The following is a 6,111-nucleotide window of genomic DNA, read 5'->3' as shown; positions in this document are numbered from 1 at the left end:
CGTCAGAAATACTTGAGAAAGGTCTGAAATCTTACGAACCACGCGATGTTGCAAAATGCGACAAAATCTTGGACCCGATTAAAGCCTATGTCATAAAGTAGCACTTAAGTCCACTACACAACAAAAAATGCTTTATAAGGTAAAAATTCCATCAAACAAGGCTATGCTATAAAGAACACACCACTTATCCTGCATCTCGCATCCCGCAGGAACCTAAGGAACACTAAGAAAGTGCACAATCAATTATGCAATAATGCGATTTGCGATATTGCATTGTAATAAAAAAATCAACATTCTCGCAAACTAAAGCTTGCCACCTTAAAAAAATTTCTTCTCGTTTTACGATGCATAACATTAATGAGAAATAAAGGTAGCAATAAAGAACCATTAGTGGATATTTAGTATGGGTTAATGGGATTTATGTTGAAAAGCGACTCGACGTGATATGATATATTTTCATCTGCGTTTAATTAAAACTCCTTTCTTGTCACCTTTTCAAGGTTATCTGTATCATTCATCCTCAATTTTATTCTCACTTGCATCTATCTGATATCTTCCGCCTTGCTCCATTTCAAGAAAAATCTGCAAGAAGAGTCGGTAGAAGCAATGGCAAAGAGGGGAAAGGTAGTTGCGTCTAAAAAGTAAAAAATGATCCCTCTTTTCTCTAATACTACATGTAGCAGAGACGAAGGAACTTCAACTTGGGAGGCCATGTATGATTTTTTAGAAGAGGAAAAACCAAGGCCATTAGTAGTAAAGGCCACGACCGATGCTCATATTTCCTCTGACACCTCCTACTTCGAGATAGCGTGCTCATTCCTACAACCAATAGTCGCAAGACTGAAGATAATCCCATACGAAAATATGGTCAACTGGATAATTGATGTGGTGGACGTTTCGGACAGAGAATCCAAGAATCACAGGCAAGAGGTTATGAGATAATTTTTTAGCAAGAAACCTACGGAAAATGTATCATTTACCACGGCCATAGAAGCTCTACAATAAACAGTTCCTCGAGAAATTTTCTAAGGAGAATGAAGACCCGATAGATGTCATGCGGGCCTGGACAACCATCGAAGGCAAGCTCAAATGGGATAAGATGGGTATGTATTCTATGGCATATATCTCTCCCCCTTATAGTCTTGCAGTAGCCATGCTACGTATATTGTTCGATAAACTCGATAGCACCAAATTTTCCCTGGAATGGCTTCCATTAATAGATGCAACTGTAAACACAACAATAATGAATTGGGGTCAAATTTTGTTTGATAATTTGGAAAAATCCATTATGGAATATAGGAGAAAGAGAAGTCCCTCTTTAAGGGTTTATCCCCCGTTTTTCATGAGCACTTTTGTAATGGATGCAATCTATTTTAGTTCCAAATTTCCCATTATGGGATGGAAGTGGACTGTGTATGACCCACTTCCTATCCATGTGTAACATAATATTTTGTGGGAGTCTTAGTTTCACCCCCATTTTTATAAGAATTGTCAAGGAGTTATGCTACCCATCCATAAACAAGTCTACAACACAACCGCCCCAAGGTTTTCAAAAGAAGTTGAAGTGGATATCTTACATGTAGCCAAATGGTTTGGGGAGGAAAAGTTTACTTATATCAGAGTATTTGGGAGCATTGCTTCACCGCATGTTCTCCCATACTATGTCCTTGACAAGTTAATGTCCAAGGAGATAGCCTACCAAATGGTAGGGGATGGTGGGTTTAGCAAAGGATTGAAAGAGAAGAAGAAGGCCATTTAGCCTACATTTCCATTGCAATGTGGTGCATTTGTGCTACATGATTTTGGACATGCATGCAAAGAAGCAGAGATCATGAAGTCTATGAAATTAGCTACAATCCCTAAAAGGCAGTATGACCCAAATGGCTCTGCTAAGGACTTCACTACTATGGTGAAAGTAAAACCATTCACCCGTGAGGAGGATGCCATCAATGACCTCTTCCTACAAAAAGAAACATTTTCAGAAGTGACTCATATGGCATCACTACTTTTTTCCCTAGATGATGTTTAAGCTTTCCATGTGTATAGAAACAAGAGATTATTGAACGTCAGATTGGACCTACTACAGATTGAACCAATAAGGGAGTCAACTCCCAGTGTAAGCTTGGAGGATAGCTCCAAAGAGAATTCCAAAGAAGAAACCCAAGAAATATCTACTCATGAGTCAGAGCACTCGGAGCACTTGTCTCAAAATGGAGGAGGCAATAAAAATAAAGGGTCCAAAAAGGATACAACTGGAACTACAGAGGAAACAGTTGAGCAAACCATAGCAAAGAAACAGGTGCAAGTTCACTCTACATCCACTCAGTTAGAAAAAACCCCAGTTATTGATTTGGAAAAAGAATGGGAACATTTCAACAAGAAGCTTCACATAGATGAACAAACATCTGAGATACAATCTCCTAAGAAAGCACATCACTAGTCAACTCAAGAAACAATAGTAGAGAAAACTGTAGGCACTCAGGATGTTGAGCTCATTCCTGCCACTCCCATTTCAGAAATTATTTTGAGAATTGAGGAAATTACTCCACTGGATTTATTTTACAGTCCTACCCACAGAGTTATCGTCAAGAGATAGAGGAAGAAAATAAAGTTAGACGTTGCAGCTGTTACAACTCCTGATAGTGAACCAATGGACATTGTATGGAAGGACTCGCCCATGGACCCATCAAAAAATCTCACAAGATTGTCGCAATTCGCAGGAGCCTATGCTACGACAACTATTAATAAAGTGACAGAGGTCCAAATCTTGCTTAAAGAAAAGGAGCAAAGAATTCTGTTGTTGGAACAAAAATTGGCTCAGGAGAAATCCAATCAACAAGCAGAATTACAAGTAGCCTAGCTCCAACAAGAATTTGAACAAATTTGAATAAAACATCAGGCCAACCTAGCAGAAAGAGATGCATAGATACAAGCTATGATAGATAAGTATAAAGATAATCCACAAATTGATGAGTTCATAAAAGAAGCACTCAGTCTTAAGACCAAACTAATGCAGCAAAAGGAAGTTCTTTGCCAAAAAATATCACAAATAAATCCTTATTGCAAGATCAGTGATAAGCTAACAAGACAAGTTGTCAACATGAGACTGTATGAGGAAATCCATACAAATATTTTTGACTTTATCACCTAGAAAGAATTAGAGGAAGGGAGAAAGGCTAATCTGCCACAATTGGAGGAATCACATAATGAAATCTTGTTCATAGATTGGGATTCTCGGCTCAAGCAAGCGGAAAGGGAAACAAAAATCGCAGCAGCAACAACAAACAATGTAATAGAAGCCATCAACGAAAATCTGCATGGCGCCAACTTGGTTACAGAAAGCATACCAGGATTTGTTCCAAATGTCAAACAATTAAAGCAACAATGGATACAGGCACCAAAGGAAAAAGAGGAGGTGATTAGATAGATGAGCAAGCTAAATTGGGAAGCGTACTAGCAATTCTTGGTAAAACCATACAGCCAGTGGATGACCTTGAGATGCTTAACAATCTCCACACAAAAAATGGTTCCACCGCTAACAGACGCTATATTTACTGGGTAGTTGAAATCTATGATCGACCGACCAACACAACTCAAGCCTATGACAAATATTTGCGATCTCAAAGATCAAATGCAAAGGAGTTAGTCACTTAGTTTATTTTATTTTTAGTTTTATTTTCACATGATCTGAGGCAGGTCATTTAAACCTCCTCAACTGTTTTTGTAATAATATATTTTAGGACCTATAGTTTAGTATTTAAACCCCTCTCATGCATTTAGAGAGGGTTCCAGAAATTTTATCAGAAACACTCTTCGAAACATTTCACTTCTGTACTTTTGAAGAGGTTCTAATGGAATGAATGGAACAAGATCTATTTTCTCTTAAATATCTAGCATGCTCTACTGAAATGCACTTTTGTACTCTTAGAATATGTTGGATTGATTGAAATTTGGTCAATATTGCTGAATCACATGAGAAGGAATCATCATATATGGTACTTTTATCTTATGATCTTGTTTTATTTATGTATCATGAAATACTTCTTTTAATTGTTTTATGTGTGAAAGTATGAATTACAGTTTAGCATTATTGCACTTTTGTATGATGTTGGCTTTGACTTTATTCTGAATACATGAACAATTTATATGCGATCTATCTCTCACAATCATTTTGGCTAACTATTTATCCAAAACGATTATTGTTAAATGATTTCATTTCTTATTGCAGTTGAATTATCTATATTACCAATTGTTGTAGGACATTATTGTAGATCACATATTGTATTTAATTCTCGGGTATATTTATATTTCAATAGTGTTTAAACTAGGATATATGCATTTGTTTAGTAGTTTATATTAGATTACACTTAGCTTAATCATTCCCCCGTTACATCATATATCACCCCCATCAACACTATCAAAATCTCTTCTGGGAAACTGGCTCCATTATCTCCAATTGAAGCCACTACACCAAACGGAAAAGGAGCTACTAACCAAGGTCCGGATAGGGTGGTTTTCCCCCATGTTGTAGCAACGATTTTTAGGGCTTCAAAATTTTGGTGGTAGAAGGAGGGCCTAAATATGAATGGCAAGTAAATTCAAATCAATATGTCATTCTGTTGACGCCCTGAAAATCGCTGCATCAACATCGGGAAAAACCACCCAGTCCGGACCTTAAAAGAAACTCCTTTTCCATTTGGTGTGGTGGTTCTGACTGGATATAATGGGACCAGTTTCACAATGATTTATAAATGGGATGGATAAGTGATTGACATTTTAATATATAATGGGAATGATGGATGATTTATTCTAAAATGCAACAACATAAATAACTGATCTATCACGGGAAGTATTTCTCTTAGTGCAATTTTTTATGGTTTTTATTGACAAGTAGGCATATAGATGACTCTACCTATAAATAAAATATTTATTCATATGATAATTACTTTGTTCAAGTAGTTGAACAAAGTAATAATTAAAACTTTATCACAATAATCTTTATATATTACTGATACATATACATATGAAAAATAACAACTCTTAATCATTCAATAGTGATAAGTGAAAGAATTGTTGTAAGAGCATATACACATACCAATAAGAGAAAAATTAAATAAATGTTGATTCACATAAAAGCATGAAAAAAAAACATAGATAGTAGTACCATATGCATTTGAGTCTCCTCCAACATAAATTGCATTTAGATCCTGTCTTTCAACTTGGAAACACTTTCACAAGAAGCAATAGTTCATATCACATAAAAGTGTTCTTCATCAAAACTTAGAATTTAGGTCCAGTTTTTATAAAAATAAATATATCGGAAGTACATTAGTGTAACTTCCAATCCAAGTCTTAATACAAAAGTTTGAGGACCCTTTCTAAAAACATAAAAGGATCTATAAATACTATTTAAATTAATAAACTATGAAATAAAAATGCTATGAGCTAGTATAACCAAATCACAAATATGTGAAAATATTCTTGAAATAGACATGCTGCAGTCAATCATAATGATTCACTGTATTGGCTGCTTATCTTGTGACTTGAGCTGACAAATGGCAAGCATCGGTTGTAGTTCTGGTGGATGACTCATGCGTGAGTGTAACTGAGCAGTGTATGTGGAATCAGTAATTTCTGGAATCATATGGCCGATTGCGTCGGTGAGGCATTTCATCGATTTTTGCTGACTGTGTGGTTTAACAAGAAAAAACCAAAAGGTTTCCCATGTTAAAGTTTGAATACCTACAATCAATCTTTCCCTCTTTTCCAGCTCCTGTTTCCATGTCGGTTCCAATGTTTTTATTGATGGAAGTTTCCCTAGAGAACACTCTGTAATTAAATTTGAAAAATAAAGAGTATCATTAATCAATTCCACCAAATTGTTTGTTGTCAATCTGCATCTTGATGTCGCTCTTTTTGCCTTCATTAGTTGAGATTGTCATTCGGCGAACAAGATTTCTTTATGTGATTCCAGAATTTGTGGTAGATTAACAACTTTTCCTTCTTCGGTTTCTTGCCAGGAGAGAAAATTTGTTAATCTTTCATCCTCTTGCTCCAAGTTTAGTCTCGCATCAACTGATTTATCAACCATAGATGAGGAAATTTCACATA

Source organism: Pinus tabuliformis, chromosome 7 (assembly GCF_031772625.1).
Source record: "Pinus tabuliformis cultivar Carrire ecotype Pingquan chromosome 7, CPIR1, whole genome shotgun sequence".
Taxonomy (NCBI): Eukaryota; Viridiplantae; Streptophyta; class Pinopsida; order Pinales; family Pinaceae; genus Pinus; species Pinus tabuliformis.
This window is presented reverse-complemented; position numbering follows the sequence as displayed.